Source organism: Drosophila arizonae, chromosome X (genome assembly GCF_054131065.1).
Source record: "Drosophila arizonae isolate 15081-1271.41 chromosome X, UAZ_ARI_1.0, whole genome shotgun sequence".
Taxonomy (NCBI): Eukaryota; Metazoa; Arthropoda; class Insecta; order Diptera; family Drosophilidae; genus Drosophila; species Drosophila arizonae.
Genome location: NC_142927.1, coordinates 24,456,844 through 24,474,718, shown reverse-complemented (window position 1 = coordinate 24,474,718; position 17,875 = coordinate 24,456,844). Strand labels below are relative to the sequence as shown.

At 38.5% G+C, this 17,875-nt stretch overlaps 1 long non-coding RNA gene across 1 annotated transcript in view; it reads left to right on the top strand.

Annotated features, from left to right (window-relative positions):
• LOC149268043 (uncharacterized) overlaps positions 1-15,631 on the top strand; it is a 61,701-nt gene extending 46,070 nt beyond the window's left edge. Inside the window, exon 4 of the long non-coding RNA XR_016271000.1 lies at positions 14,959-15,631. This is a non-coding gene — a long non-coding RNA (uncharacterized LOC149268043). The remainder of the gene's footprint in view (positions 1-14,958) is intronic.
• Positions 15,632-17,875: the final 2,244 nt, after the last annotated feature.

Genomic DNA, 17,875 nt, shown 5'->3' with positions numbered 1-17,875 from the left:
AGCGTTTAAGTATTACAGCCCAAAGACTTGCCAGTCAGATTATGCCATTGTGGAATAAGGTGATCACTCAGTAGTTTAGATAAGCGTTCAAGTACTACAGCCCAAAGACTTGCTAGCCAGATTTTTCATTGTCGAATTTGGGGATCACTCAATAGTTTGGATAAGCGTCTAAGTATTACAGCCCAAAGATTTGCCAGCCAGATTATGCCATTGTGGAATAAGGTGATCACTCAGTAGTTTGGATGAGCGTCTTAGTATTATAGTCCAAAGATTTGCCAGTCAGATTATGACCTTGTAGAATAAGGTGATCACTCAGTAGTTTGGATAAGCTTTTAAGTATTACAGCCTAAAGATTTGCCAGTCAGATATTCCCTCGTTGATTTCGGAGATCACTTAATAGTTTGGATAAGCGTCTAAGTATTACATCCCAAAGATTTGCCAGCCAGATTATGACCTTGTGGAATAAGGTGATCACTCAGAAGTTTGGATAAGCGTTCAAATACTACAGCCCAAAGATTTGCCAGACATATTTTCCCTTTTCGAATTGGGGGATCACTCAGTAGTTTGGATAAGCTCTTAAGTATTACAGCCCAAAGACTTGCCAGCCAGATTTTCCCTTGTCGAATTTGGGGATCACTCAATAGTTTGGATAAGCGTTTAAGTATTACAGCCCAAAGACTTGCCAGTCAGATTATGCCATTGTGGAATAAGGTGATCACTCAGTAGTTTGGATGAGCGTCTTAGTATTATAGTCCAAAGATTTGCCAGTCAGATTATGACCTTGTAGAATAAGGTGATCACTCATGAGTTTGGATAAGCTTTTAAGTATTACAGCCTAAAGATTTGCCAGTCAGATATTCCCTCGTTGATTTCGGAGATCACTTAATAGTTTGGATAAGCGTTAAAGTATTACAGCCCAAAGACTTGCCAGTCAGATTATGCCATTGTGGAATAAGGTGATCACTCAGTAGTTTGGATGAGCGTTTTAGTATTATAGTCCAAAGATTTGCCAGTCAGATTATGACCTTGTGGAAGAAGGTGATCACTCAGTAGTTTGGATAAGCGTCTAAGTATTACATCCCAAAGATTTGCCAGCCAGATTATGACCTTGTGGAATAAGGTGATCACTCAGAAGTTTGGATAAGCGTTCAAATACTACAGCCCAAAGATTTGCCAGACATATTTTCCCTTTTCGAATTGGGGGATCACTCAGTAGTTTGGATAAGCTCTTAAGTATTACAGCCCAAAGACTTGCCAGCCAGATTTTCCCTTGTCGAATTTGGGGATCACTCAATAGTTTGGATAAGCGTTTAAGTATTACAGCCCAAAGACTTGCCAGTCAGATTATGCCATTGTGGAATAAGGTGATCACTCAGTAGTTTGGATGAGCGTTTTAGTATTATAGTCCAAAGATTTGCCAGTCAGATTATGACCTAGTGGAATAAGGTAATCACTCAGTAGTTTGGATAAGCGTTTAAGTATTTCATCTCAAAGACTTGCCAGCCAGATTATGACCTTGTGGAATAAGGTGATCACTCAGTAGTTTGGATAAGCGTTTCAGTATTACAGCCCAAAGATTTGCCAGTCAGATATTCCCTCGTTGATTTGGGGATCACTCAGTAGTTTGGATAAGCGTTCAAGTACTACAGCCCAAAGACTTGCTAGCCAGATTTTCCCTTGTCGAATTTAGGGATCACTCAATAGTTTCGATAAGCGTCTAAGTATTACAGCCCAAAGACTTGCCAGTCAGATTATTCCATTGTGGAATAAGGTGATCACTCAGTAGTTTGGATGAGCGTTTTAGTATTATAGTCCAAAGATTTGCCAGTCAGATTATGACCTTGTGGATTAAGGTGATCACTCAGTAGTTTGGATAAGCGTTTAAGTATTACAGCCCAAAGATTTGCCAGTCAGATATTCCCTCGTTGATTTAGGGGATCACTCAATAGTTTTGATAAACGTTAAAGTATTACATCCCAAAGATTTGCCAGCCAGATTATGACCTTGTGGAATAAGGTGATCACTCAGTAGTTTGAATAAGCGTTGAAGTATTACTGCCCAAATATTTGCCAATCAGATTTTCCCTTTTCGAATTAGGGGATCACTCAATAGTTTGGATAAGCGTTGAAGTATTACAGCCCAAAGATTTGCCAGCCAGATTTTCCTTTGTCGAATTAGGGGATCTCTCAATAGTTTGGATAAGAGTCTAAGTATTACATCCCAAAGATTTGCCAGTCAGATTATGCCCTTGTGGAATAAGGTGATCACTCAGTAGTTTGGATAAGCGTTCAAGTATTATAGTCCAAAGATTTGCCAGTCAGGTTTTCCCTTGTCGATTTAGGGGATCACTCAAGAGCTTGGATAAGCGTTTAGGTATTATATCCCAAAGATCTGCCAGCCAGAATATGCCCTTGTGGAATAAGTTGATCACTCAGAAGATTTGATAAGCGTTTATGTATTACAGCCCAAAGACTTGCCAGCCAAATTATGACCTTGTGGAATAAGGTGATCACTCAGAAGATTGGATAAGCGTTTATGTATTACAGCCCAAAGATTTGCCAGCCAGATTATGACCTTGTGGAATAAGGTGATCACTCAGTAGTTTGGATAAGCGTTTCAGTATTACAGCCCAAAGATTTGCCAGTCAGATATTCCCTCGTTGATTTGGGGATCACTCAATAGTTTGGATAAGCGTTTAAGTATTACAACCAAAAGACTTGCCAGCCAGATTTTCCCTTTTCGAATTTGGGGATCCCTTAATAGTTTGGATAAGCGTTTAAGTATTACATCCCAAAGATTTGCCAGCCAGATTATGACCTTGTGGAATAAGGTGATCACTCAGTAGTTTGGATAAGCGTTCAAGTACTACAGCCCAAAGACTTGCTAGCCAGATTTTCCCTTGTCGAATTTGGGGATCGCTCAATAGTTTAGATACGCGTTTAAGTATTACAGCCCAAAGACTTGCCAGTCAGATTATGCCATTGTGGAATAAGGTGATCACTCAGTAGTTTGGATGAGCGTTTTAGTATTATAGTTCAAAGATTTGCCAGTCAGATTATGACCTTGTGGAATAAGGTGATCACTCAGTAGTTTGGATAAGCGTCTAAGTATTACATTCCAAAGATTTGCCAGCCAGATTATGACCTTGTGGAATAAGGTTATCACTCAGTAGTTTGGATAAGCGTTCAAGTACTACAGCCCAAAGACTTGCTAGCCAGATTTTCCCTTGTCGAATTTGGGGATCACTCAATAGTTTAGATAAGCGTTTAAGTATTACAGCCCAAAGACTTGCCAGTCAGATTATGCCATTGTGGAATAAGGTGATCACTCAGTAGTTTGGATGAGCGTTTTAGTATTATAGTCCAAAGATTTGCCAGTCAGATTATGACCTTGTGGAATAAGGTGATCACTCAGTAGTTTGGATAAGCGTTTAAGTATTACAGCCCAAAGATTTGCCAGTCAGATATTCCCTCGTTGATTTGGGGATCACTCAATAGTTTGGATAAGCGTTTAAGTATTACAACCAAAAGACTTGCCAGCCAGATTTTCCCTTTTCGAATTTGGGGATCACTCAATAGTTTAGATAAGCGTTTAAGTATTACAGCCCAAAGACTTGCCAGTCAGATTATGCCATTGTGGAATAAGGTGATCACTCAGTAGTTTGGATGAGCGTTTAAGTATTATAGTCCAAAGATTTGCCAGCCAGATTATGACCTTGTGGAATAAGGTGATCACTCAGTAGTTTAGATAAGCGTTCAAGTACTACAGCCCAAAGACTTGCTAGCCAGATTTTTCATTGTCGAATTTGGGGATCACTCAATAGTTTGGATAAGCGTCTAAGTATTACAGCCCAAAGATTTGCCAGCCAGATTATGCCATTGTGGAATAAGGTGATCACTCAGTAGTTTGGATGAGCGTTTTAGTATTATAATCCAAAGATTTGCCAGTCAGATTATGACCTTGTGGAATAAGGTGATCACTCAGTAGTTTGGATAAGCGTTTAAGTATTACAGCCCAAAGATTTGCCAGTCAGATATTCCCTCGTTGATTTGGGGATCACTCAATAGTTTGGATAAGCGTTTAAGTATTACAACCAAAAGACTTGCCAGCCAGATTTTCCCTTTTCGAATTTGGGGATCACTCAATAGTTTAGATAAGCGTTTAAGTATTACAGCCCAAAGACTTGCCAGTCAGATTATGCCATTGTGGAATAAGGTGATCACTCAGTAGTTTGGATGAGCGTTTAAGTATTATAGTCCAAAGATTTGCCAGCCAGATTATGACCTTGTGGAATAAGGTGATCACTCAGTAGTTTAGATAAGCGTTCAAGTACTACAGCCCAAAGACTTGCTAGCCAGATTTTTCATTGTCGAATTTGGGGATCACTCAATAGTTTGGATAAGCGTCTAAGTATTACAGCCCAAAGATTTGCCAGCCAGATTATGCCATTGTGGAATAAGGTGATCACTCAGTAGTTTGGATGAGCGTCTTAGTATTATAGTCCAAAGATTTGCCAGTCAGATTATGACCTTGTAGAATAAGGTGATCACTCAGTAGTTTGGATAAGCTTTTAAGTATTACAGCCTAAAGATTTGCCAGTCAGATATTCCCTCGTTGATTTCGGAGATCACTTAATAGTTTGGATAAGCGTTTAAGTATTACAGCCCAAAGACTTGCCAGCCAGATTTTCCCTTGTCGAATTTGGGGATCACTCAATAGTTTGGATAAGCGTTTAAGTATTACAGCCCAAAGACTTGCCAGTCAGATTATGCCATTGTGGAATAAGGTGATCACTCAGTAGTTTGGATGAGCGTTTTAGTATTATAGTCCAAAGATTTGCCAGTCAGATTATGACCTTGTGGAAGAAGGTGATCACTCAGTAGTTTGGATAAGCGTCTAAGTATTACATCCCAAAGATTTGCCAGCCAGATTATGACCTTGTGGAATAAGGTGATCACTCAGAAGTTTGGATAAGCGTTCAAATACTACAGCCCAAAGATTTGCCAGACATATTTTCCCTTTTCGAATTGGGGGATCACTCAGTAGTTTGGATAAGCTCTTAAGTATTACAGCCTAAAAACTTGCCAGCCAGATAATGACCTAGTGGAATAAGGTAATTACTCAATAGTTTGGATAAGCGTTTAAGTATTTCATCTCAAAGACTTGCCAGCCAGATTATGACCTTGTGGAATAAGGTGATCACTCAGTAGTTTGGATAAGCGTTTCAGTATTACAGCCCAAAGATTTGCCAGTCAGATATTCCCTCGTTGATTTGGGGATCACTCAATAGTTTGGATAAGCGTTTAAGTATTACAACCAAAAGACTTGCCAGCCAGATTTTCCCTTTTCGAATTTGGGGATCCCTTAATAGTTTGGATAAGCGTCTAAGTATTACATCCCAAAGATTTGCCAGCCAGATTATGACCTTGTGGAATAAGGTGATCACTCAGTAGTTTGGATAAGCGTTCAAGTACTACAGCCCAAAGACTTGCTAGCCAGATTTTCCCTTGTCGAATTTGGGGATCACTCAATAGTTTAGATAAGCGTTTAAGTATTACAGCCCAAAGACTTGCCAGTCAGATTATGCCATTGTGGAATAAGGTGATCACTCAGTAGTTTGGTTGAGCGTTTTAGTATTAGAGTCCAAAGATTTGCCAGTGAGATTATGACCTTGTGGAATAAGGTGATCACTCAGTAGTTTGGATAAGCGTCTAAGTATTACATCCCAAAGATTTGCCAGCCAGATTATGACCTTGTGGAATAAGGTGATCACTCAGTAGTTTGGATGAGCGTTTTAGTATTATAGTCCAAAGATTTGCCAGTCAGATTATGACCTTGTGGAATAAGGTGATCACTCAGTAGTTTGGATAAGCGTTTAAGTATTACAGCCTAAAGATTTGCCAGTCAGATATTCCCTCGTTGATTTGGGGATCACTCAATAGTTTGGATAAGCGTTTAAGTATTACAACCAAAAGACTTGCCAGCCAGATTTTCCCTTTTCGAATTTGGGGATCACTCAATAGTTTAGATAAGCGTTTAAGTATTACAGCCCAAAGACTTGCCAGTCAGATTATGCCATTGTGGAATAAGGTGATCACTCAGTAGTTTGGATGAGCGTTTTAGTATTAGAGTCCAAAGATTTGCCAGTGAGATTATGACCTTGTGGAATAAGGTGATCACTCAGTAGTTTGGATAAGCGTCTAAGTATTACATCCCAAAGATTTGCCAGCCAGATTATGACCTTGTGGAATAAGGTGATCACTCAGTAGTTTGGATGAGCGTTTAAGTATTACAGCCCAAAGATTTGCCAGTCAGATATTCCCTCGTTGATTTGGGGATCACTCAATAGTTTGGATAAGCGTTTAAGTATTACAACCAAAAGACTTGCCAGCCAGATTTTCCCTTTTCGAATTTGGGGATCACTCAATAGTTTAGATAAGCGTTTAAGTATTACAGCCCAAAGACTTGCCAGTCAGATTATGCCATTGTGGAATAAGGTGATCACTCAGTAGTTTGGATGAGCGTTTAAGTATTATAGTCCAAAGATTTGCCAGCCAGATTATGACCTTGTGGAATAAGGTGATCACTCAATAGTTTGGATAAGCGTTCAAGTACTACAGCCCAAAGACTTGCTAGCCAGATTTTTCATTGTCGAATTTGGGGATCACTCAATAGTTTGGATAAGCGTCTAAGTATTACAGCCCAAAGATTTGCCAGCCAGATTATGCCATTGTGGAATAAGGTGATCACTCAGTAGTTTGGATGAGCGTTTTAGTATTACAGTCCAAAGATTTGCCAGTCAGATTATGACCTTGTGGAATAAGGTGATCACTCAGTAGTTTGGATAAGCTTTTAAGTATTACAGCCTAAAGATTTGCCAGTCAGATATTCCCTCGTTGATTTCGGAGATCACTTAATAGTTTGGATAAGCGTTTAAGTATTACAGCCCAAAGACTTGCCAGCCAGATTTTCCCTTGTCGAATTTGGGGATCACTCAATAGTTTGGATAAGCGTTTAAGTATTACAGCCCAAAGACTTGCCAGTCAGATTATGCCATTGTGGAATAAGGTGATCACTCAGTAGTTTGGATGAGCGTTTTAGTATTATAGTCCAAAGATTTGCCAGTCAGATTATGACCTTGTGGAAGAAGGTGATCACTCAGTAGTTTGGATAAGCGTCTAAGTATTACATCCCAAAGATTTGCCAGCCAGATTATGACCTTGTGGAATAAGGTGATCACTCAGAAGTTTGGATAAGCGTTCAAATACTACAGCCCAAAGATTTGCCAGACAGATTTTCCCTTTTCGAATTGGGGGATCACTCAGTAGTTTGGATAAGCGCTTAAGTATTACAGCCTAAAAACTTGCCAGCCAGATTATGACCTAGTGGAATAAGGTAATCACTCAATAGTTTGTATAAGCGTTTAAGTATTTCATCTCAAAGACTTGCCAGCCAGATTATGACCTTGTGGAATAAGGTGATCACTCAGTAGTTTGGATAAGCGTGCTAGTATTACATCCCAAAGATTTGCTAGGCAGAGCTTTCAGTTCACCGGTTGTAGAAATAGGTGGTCACTCAATAGTCTGGACAAGCGTTTAAGTATTTCATCACGCAGATTTGCCAGGCAGAGTTTTTAGTTCAGCGGTTGTAGAATTAGGTGGTCACTCAGACCACACAGATTTGCCGGGCAGAGTTTTTAGTTCAGCGGTTGTAGAAGGTGGGCACTCAATTGTCTGGATAAGCGTTTAAGTATTTCATCACACAGATTTGCCGGGCAGAGTTCTTAGTTTAGCGGTTTTAGAATTAGGTGGTCACTAAATAGTCTGGATAAGCTCTTAAGTATTACATCACACAAATTTGCCGGGCAGAGTTCTTAGTTCAGCGTTTGTAGAATTAGGTGGTCACTCAATTGTCTGGATAAGCGTTTAAGTATTTCATCACACAGATTTGCCAGGCAGAGTTTTTAGTTCAGCAGTTGTAGAAGGTGGTCACTCAATTGTCTGGATAAGCGTTTAAGTATTTCATCACACAGATTTGCCGGGCAGAGTTCTTAGTTTAGCGGTTTTAGAATTAGGTGGTCACTAAATAGTCTGGATAAGCTCTTAAGTATTACATCACACAAATTTTCCGGGCAGAGTTCTTAGTTCAGCGTTTGTAGAATTAGGTGGTCACTCAATTGTCTGGATAAGCGTTAAAGTATTTCATCACACAGATTTGCCAGGCAGAGTTTTTAGTTCAGCAGTTGTAGAATTGGGTGGTCACTCAATCGTCTAGATAAGCGTTTAAGTATTTCATCACACAGATTTGCCGGGCAGAGTTATTAGTTCAGCGGTTGTAGAAGGTGGTCACTCAATTGTCTGGATAAGCGTTTAAGTATTTCATCACACAGATTTGCCGGGCAGAGTTCTTAGTTTAGCGGTTTTAGAATTAGGTGGTCACTAAATAGTCTGGATAAGCTCTTAAGTATTACATCACACAAATTTGCCGGGCAGAGTTCTTAGTTCAGCGTTTGTAGAATTAGGTGGTCACTCAATTGTCTGGATAAGCGTTTAAGTATTTCATCACACAGATTTGCCAGGCAGAGTTTTTAGTTCAGCAGTTGTAGAATTAGGTGGTCACTCAATCGTCTAGATAAGCGTTTAAAAATTACATACCACAGATTTGCCGGGTAGCGTTTTTAGTTCAGCGGTTGTAGAATTTGGTGGCCACTCAATTATGTGGATAAGCGTTTAAGTATTTCATCACACAGATTTGACGGGCAGAGTTTTTAGTTCAGCGGTTGTAGATTTAGGTGGTCAATAAATAGTCTGGATAAGCACTTAAGTATTTCATTACACAGATTTGCCGGGCAGAGTTTTTAGTTCAGCGGTTGTTGAATTAGGTGGTCACTCAATTGTCTGGATAAGCGTTTTAGTATTTCATCACACAATTTGCCGGGCAGAGTTTTTAGTTCAGCGGTTGTAGAATTAGGTGGTCACTAAATAGTCTGGATAAGCACTTAAGTATTTCATCACACAGATTTGCCGGGCAGAGTTCTTAGTTCAGCGGTTGTAGAATTAGGTGGTCACTCAATTGTCTGGATAAGCGTTTAAGTATTTCATCACACAGATTTGCTGGGCAGAGTTTTCGATTATGCGTTTGTAGAATTAGGTAGTTACTCAAAACATCTGGGTAAGCGTTTAAGTATCGCAGCCCAAATGTCTGATAGACCTTTGAATTCACCTGCGCCTCCAGCCGGAAAAATAAGTTTATTAATTTATTTCACTAAAATAAGCTCACTAAAATAGAGATCTGAGTGAACATCTCATCAAAGAGAGAACGTTCAAAGTCGACCATGCGACTATGAGATGGCTCTGCCATGCAGCCTTATTTATACTGAAACTCATTGGTAAAATTCGAGCAGAGCTGCAAAGAGGCAAAGCTACATTAGACCTGAGCTACAACACCACGTAGTAAGCCACAGTAACACCGAAACAATGCTGACACACACACATATATTCGGTGACTACACAACGCAAGCACACATGCGCAACAAAGGTACGCACGCACACACCGAAACGACCACGAGAAAGTCGAAATTCGGTATCGACTGTTGCGCAGACACACAGACACGACCAGCGGCGAGAGAGTTGCTCGTCGCATCACTGCACTATGGGAAATTTAGGCGTTTTCGGGTACTTAATCGTGTTTTTTTAAAGTATTAAAATCTACAATTATTTTTATGTTGACATATCAATAAAACTCCAAACCTTAAGGTAATGTACCTAAAATTTTGAATAACAGTTCACTGTTAAAGTCAGCTAACATTTTCGAAAAGCACGTATCTTCAAATTTAAACTTTTGGTAGCCGATTTTCAAATTGTCAGTATTCAAAGACCAGACATAATTTTTTGTGAAATTTAAGAAGAATATGACTTATTAGGGTTTCTACTATTTTTCGGCTTAGCTAACATTTAATGTCTGAGCTTATTCAATTAAAATTTTGTTAAATTTGCCATTTATTGTAAATCAAATTCAACTTTGCGAAGGCATATTGTCGTAGAGCTACTACTTTTTGTAATTCCAATGCAATTTTAAATCAGACAGATTTTTTCCCGCATGGAAGCATAGCAGAATCCGTTTGGCTGTATAGCCACGCGCTCTGCAAACTGCGCAGAAAACACCAATAGCGCTTGGGCTGTGTTGTAGTATGGGCAATACTATAAGAATTTATTTAAATAAATAAATAAAAAAAATATATAAATATAAATTAAATTTAAAAAATTAAATGCCAACTATAAACAACCATACGCAGCTATAATAAAATAACAAACAGATATAGATATACATAAATAAAATAAATAAATTAATTAATTGAAATAATATATAAAAATATAAAACACAATTTAAAATAACAAAAATAAATTAATAAAAATAAATTTGAGTAACTACACTACAATAGAAATTCAGCCAAGGTACATGAAGTAAACGAATTAAAGAAAACACAATATTTAGCATAAGTAGTATTGAGACCCTTGTTTAGTTATAGTTGAAATGGATTTATTAGAATATTGTGATTAATGTAGGAATGAACAATGAACAATGATTTTTGAAGGGTTGATTTAATGGTGTAGGGACCTTGTGTTTTTCGCTTTGGGAGTTTTTCAAATAATGAAAAGATAAACGATAGATATAAGATAGGGCGAAAATACGGTTGCCACACACCATTTATAGCCACACCATCTTGGACTATAGAAGAGTATAACTTTTAAGGTTCAACTGGGTTCGGTATCAAGGATTTTTTTAAAGTAGTCTGTGTATCATTTATAAATATTTTTCTTAGCAACAATGTCAATGTTCAAATGAGCATCACTTCGTTATACACACCTTAATTAACAAAAAAAAAATCAATGCACCAACATTGCTATGAAAATAAAAATGTCTTTAAAAAAAATTACATGCAAATGGAAACAAAACCATCGAATTCTTAAAGGAGTGATTAGATAGCGAGCACCAGCCTCTAAATATTGTGCATTTCAAAAAGCAATATTATATTTCATATGTACCCATAGGTCTATATGCCTTTATCTGTAAAATTTTATTCATGGTGCAGAAATTTTAAAACACTTTGCCCTTCCGATAATTATGATGTCAGCCCAGAGAAAGAAAAACGTGTGTTTTCAAAAGATACAAATATACATATATTTTTTAAATTAAGCATTACTCTGCTCGCAAATGCGCAGAGAAGATTAAATTTCCGATCAATTTTTGAAATGATATAGCTGTCCAATTTATTTAAATTTCTTTGATGATGTATATACATATACATACAGACATCGAAGGAGACAGGTTTAAACTCTCTTAAAAATATTAAAATAATTTTAGAATAGCAAGCAGCAAATTTAAGTTGTAACGATAAAATTGGCTGTGCTCGAGCTGTTACGTGCGCTAGATCAATTAAGGCCATGTCATGTCGCTGGCGACCCATCGCACATTGTGAAGAAGCTAGTTTGTAGGATAATTTTGTGATTTGTAGATTCATAGCATGTACATACTAAGTAGAAATAGTAGTTCGTATGATTATTAATAATGCTTATAATCTGCCCAGTGAGCGATCTACTACTTTTCCCTTGGCTCTACTTTGAAAATAACGCGTTTACGAAGGCTTAACTACAATGCAAAGCTACATATGTATGTATGTATGTACATTGCGAATGACGCAGCCACAGCTACTGCGAAACAATGGTGACACACACACGTACAGTCTACACTGCGAGACAACGCAAGCACACATGCGCACCATTAGCACTTACACACAGACACAAAAGCGACACGAGAGTGTCGCTCTTCTTTATCGACGACAGTACACGCACACATGCGTACCAAAAGCGTGCACTCGCACACAGTGTTGCCATTTTGGCCTATTTATGGCTAGGTCTAGCTTTTTTGAAATTCTTCAAAAATTCTTCTAGCTTTGAGCCTTAATCCAAATACTAAATTAGTAGTACTAATTACCATGATAATATTTATATTTAATAACTTAAAGCGATAGATACGTATGTATACAGATACAGACAGAGACGACCAGCGACGAGAGAGCCAGCTGCACTTCGGCCTTGGCAGCAGCACGCGCACACAAGGCGCAACAAACCACAGCCACCATGTCACACAACACAGGCATGCACAACAAACACAAACACACATGCGTAACTGAAACCACAACGAGAGAGTCGTTCATCGATAGCGACGCATACCGCATGTTCACCAGAAGTATTCAGTGATGCACAGTCTTTCTCCGCTGTTCGGCAAACACACATACATACATATGGCGCAGCAAACCAAAGACCCCGGTCTAAATTCTTACTATTTAATTTTATTTTAATTTTCAATTAACTTATAATTAATTTATATTAAATATAATGAGTCGGAAGCATCGCAGACTACTCTTAAATAAGCGACTTGTAGATTTTATTATAAATAAAAAAATATAAGGTAGCATGTATAAATTAATAAATAAAATCGGCATTTCCAACTGAGCCCAGACATTGAAAAAAATCCATTAAAATTAATTTTTTTATTCCTGGAGCAACAAATGCAAGTTAAGACTTGCCTTTTTCTATGGTATACTGTTTTTACAATTCAGGGCACTATTCCATAGAATATAATAATAAGAAAATTATATGAAATTGAAATTAAAATTGTAACTGCAATAAGCCACCAGTACTCAAGGCGCACCCGGAAACTGAACCCGGTGCGCCTTGAGCCCGGTGCGCCTAGAGTACTGGTAAACTGAACCGATAGTGCAAACATGTTCGACAACGAATACGGGTGATGGAAGCAAAAGAAGAACAACAAATTTTCGGAAGTGTGCCAAAAAGAGTATAAGGCGAGTGGAAACACTTCAAATTAGCTGCGATGGTTGCAAAGGATGTGCAACCGTACAGCATTGTTGAAGACGAAACATTTGCTCACTACTCTTACACTTTAGATCCACGTTACAAACTGCCGGATCTTTACAACGACAAAAAACAACCGCAGATAAGTTATACAGATGTTGGAGGAAGTGGCCGACGTTGCAGGGACTTGCAATTTGTGGAGATCAAGTGCGAATGTGAAACGAATATTTCATGAAGACCGCATCACTTGCAGTCAAAACTAAAAAATGCAACCAATCATTCGGCACAAAACATGGCTGACAGATTAAAGGAAATTTTTAGAAGATAAGTTACTTAAAGAGGGCTAAATAAAGAAGTGCATACATTTTTTAAATACAATACACAATAAAACAAGTAAGAAAGCTGTAGTCAAGACCTCCCGACTACGAGATCCCCTGAACCCTTCGAGCAATAGCTGTTTCAATCATTTTTCCTGTCTTTCTGCTTACACAAGACACACGCAACACACACACACACACGCATACACACAAAAGCATATTCTTCTATTCATTCTAATGAGCGTCATTAGGTCTGTCATCCTCTATGCTGCGCCAATATGGTCAAGACATTTGTGCGATCTACAGACTGAGCGCAATCAGAGTCAGCTGCGCTTTCAGGACTATCTCCGATGATGCGGCGCTTGTCATAGCCGGCATGGTGCCACTGGAGTACCTGGTCGCCGAAGCCGTGGAGCGGAATTCGCACGCGTCTGTGCGACACAACGCTATCAGGGCGAACAGCATTGCACGATGGCAAGGAAGTGGAATAGCTCAGCTAGAGGGCGGTGGACGCACAAGCTCATCCCGGAGCTCGAACCATGGGTTAACCGCAAACACGGCGAGGTTAACTTCTATCTTTCGCAGATCCTCTCGGGCCATGGATGCTTTCGGAGCTATTTGAAGCGCTTTGGTCACGAGGAAAATGGCGAGTGCCCCTGGTGCGGGCGAGGGCATGTGGAAGGCGCCAACCACATCCTTTTCGTATGTGTATGTTGTATGTATGTTGTATGATATATATGTTTTTGCCAAAGCACAAGTCCCTAGTATTTGAAGTACGCCTTTTACAAATGTGAGGGTGAGGAGTTGAATTAGAGGTGGGGAGTAAATTTTGACAAAAATCGAAATTGTATAAAATAAATATAAGTATACATAAAAAATTTGGAGACTCTAGCTTTAAAGATGGTTTTCGATAATGCTATTTAAAGCATAACTCGAGATGCGCGTGCTATACACGGACCTAGGAAAATAAATTTCAAGTCTTTAGCTCTTATATCTTCTGAGATCGACGCGTTCATACATACGGACGGACGGACGGACGGGCAGTGCCAAATCGACTCAGCTCGTCGCGCTGATCAAGAATATATATACTTTGTGGGGTCTGCCACGCCTCCTTCTGCCTGTTACATACATTTAACAAAACCATTATACCCTGATTTCCCATTGAAAATGGGTTCAGGGTATAATAAGCCACTTTGTAATGTGTGTGGATTAAAATTCTGAGGCACTCAAGCTAGAAATTTAAAAAAAGCATTCGACTACAAAACATGCTGAAATTTTTCAAGCATGGGACAATAATGAGGGCACGGAAGTACAACAATGTGAAAAAAAAAAGAAAAGTGACATATCACACGAGTGAAAACCATTTCTGTTCCTCGACAGTGTTGGGTTAAGGGAAATAATGGATCCCATTTGCAACTCTCTAGGCATGAACCCAATAATGTCACGAAATGTATTGACTTGTATGTCTATAATAGAGCAGTCTATCAAAAACAACATATGGGCTCTAGTAAAGGGAAAGCTGGTGTCGCTCAAAATCGATGTTGACACTAGAATAGATAAGGCCATTCTAGGTGTCGATTCGCAAATAATCCACGTTAGCCTATATAATATTGACACACTGGAATATATATAAAAGAAAAAATAGTTGAAGTCCTAGAAGACTACGGAATAAATCTGAATCAATAATTCAGCTTAAAATTAAATTACATACAATTTTTAATATACATACTATATGTCATTAAAGATTTTAACATTTATACACGCAGCATAACATCTGATAACGGAAGAAATATGATTAAAGCCGCTCAAATGTTAAATGATGCCTCGGAAGAATGTCTCTTTGATGATGGAAGGTGAAAATGTTATGAAGGAATTGGACTCAATTAAATATTACACAATAAGCGGCAGGATCTAATTTTATCCATTATCTATGATCTCGTCGAAGCTATATATAAATATATGAAGTTGCAGTTGAATTTCTTGTACGACTTTTTTGTTTTTCAAACAATTAATGGACATACTGTTTTTAACGATGACAAAATTATTCGAGTTGAGGGAATTTCTGACTACGCAGTCCAATATTTCGTTGATATCGATTGGGATGGGATGGACACATACATCAAGAACACATATGAGGCTACTTGAAATGTTCAAAGCAGCTCGTTCGCTTTTTTATTTCTAGTGGACTTCAGTCCATTTCATATTCCGAAACCTCTAGGCCACAATGAAACACATGTAAGAATAAGGAAAGGAGTAAGATGTAGGGCTCTCCATCAGTGCTGACAACCTGATATTCAGATCAGGAAGTGGACATATCAACTTTAATGAATCGAAAATTCAATTGCTTCAGACATTGAGGAAAACCCATTAATATTTATTTTTTATTCTTGGGGAAACAAACGTTAATGCGTTCGCAAATTATTAAATGCGGAAGTAACGCGGAAGGCGATGTTATCTACCGCCTACTCTCGGGAGCAGCTCTAATCGTGACAGTAGCACTCATACTGGTTGACTTCCATGCTCAAGAGTGCTTAGGTATGGAAGATGGACCGAAAAAATTATCCCCTGGATGAAACGATCACGGCGAAGTGTCTTTTTTTTTAACGGTAAGCAGTCATACAGTCCGCCACAAAAGCCTGTGTGACGGACCTGATGGACGGTTGATGAAGCATTTTTAACTTCCTCAGCCAAAAACAATAATAATAATAATAACACAGGACACTGTTACATGGGATGTAATGGATAAATCCTACGCCTCAATCTGGATTGCGCCGAAGACGACGCCTTCACCCTGTTTCCAGTCCCACATACATACTGATGAGGGATATATTATGAAAGAACGTGAAAAAACTGCGGCTAAACAAAAGATATAAGAACCTATGACTCCCAAATTCAATGATTTTTCGATGCCAAAACTAATTTAATTCAAAAAATGTACATTTCTTACATAACTTATAAAAAACACCTCATTCTACATCTTTCTATATGCGCTTATGGTTAGCCAGCAGAAAATATGGGCCATCGGAAATGCAACCTTGCCCATAGGGGGAATGTACTCCGAATAGTTCGCTATTGCGTGGAGTCCAAGCTAGCCGCTGAAAATGGCTGGTTCCGGTGGGATATACTCCAATGTCGAAACTGTACTATGAAGGCGAATAATAATGAATCTGAAAACTTTGGCTTCGATGGAAATATAGAAGGAAATATTATAGAAGAACGTGAAAAAACTGCAGTCAACTTGAATCAGAACTAAATACTTAAGCAAAAGATAAAAGAAGCTATGACTCCCAAATTCAATGATTTTTTGATGCCAAAACTAATTTATTTCACAAATGTACACTTCTTCCATTACTTATAAAAAAAACACCTCATTCTAATCTTCTATATGCGCTTATGGTTAGCCAGCAGAAAATCTGGACGATCGGAAATGCAACCTTGCCCATAGGGGGAATGTACTCCGAATAGTTCGCTATTGTGTGGAGTCCAGTAGCCGCTGAAAATGGCTGGTTCCGGTGGGATATACTCCAATGTCGAAACTGGTACTTTTGAAGGCGAATAATAATGAATCTGAAGTCTTTGGCTTCGATGGAAAATAAAGAAGTAAATATTTTGGAAGAACGTGAATAAACTGCGTCAACTTGAATCAGAACTAAATACTTAAGCAAGAGATAAAAGAACCTATGACTCCCAAATACAATGATTTTTTGCTGCCAAACTAATTTAATTCAAAAATGTACACTTCTTCCATTACTTATACAAAAACACCTCATTCTACATCTTCTATATGCGCTTATGTTAGCCAGCAGAAAATCTGGACGATCGGAAATGCAACTTTGCCCATAGGGGGAATGTACTCGAATAGTTCGCTATTGCGTGGAGTCCAAGCTAGCCGCTGAAATGGCTGGTTCCGGTGGGATATACTCCAATGTCGAAACTGTATTTTGAAGGCGAATAATAATGAATCTGAAGTCTTTGGCCTCGATGGAAATAAAGAAGAAAATATTTTGGAAGAACGTAAAAAAATTGCGGTCAACTTGAATCATGACTAAATACTTAAGCAAAAGATAAAAGAACATATGACTCCCAAATTCAATGATTTTTTGATGCCAAAAGTAATTTAATTAAAAATATGTACACTTCTTCCATTACTTATAAAAAAACACCTCATTCTACATCTTTCTATATGCGCTTATAGTTAGCCAGCAGCCAATCTGGACGATCGGAAATGAAACCTTGCCCATAGGGTAAATGTACTCCGAATAGTTCCCTATTGCGTGGAGTCCAAGCTAGCCGCTGAAAATGGCTGGTTCCGGTGGGATAGACTCCAATGTCGAAACTGTACTTTGAAGGCGAATAATAATGAATCTGCTTCGATGGAAATAAAGAAGTAAATATTTTGGAAGAACGTGAATGAACTGCGTCAACTTGAATCAGAACTAAATACTTAAGCAAGAGATAAAAGAACCTATGACTCCCAAATACAATAATTTGTTGGTGCCAAAACTAATTTAATTCAAAAATGTACACTTCTTCCATTGCTTATAAAAAAAAACACCTCATTCTACATCTTTCTATATGCGCTTATGGTTAGCCAGCAGCCAATCTGGACGATCGGAAATGCAACCTTGCCCATAGGGGGAATGTACGCCGAATAGTTCGCTATTGCGTGGAGTCCAAGCTAGC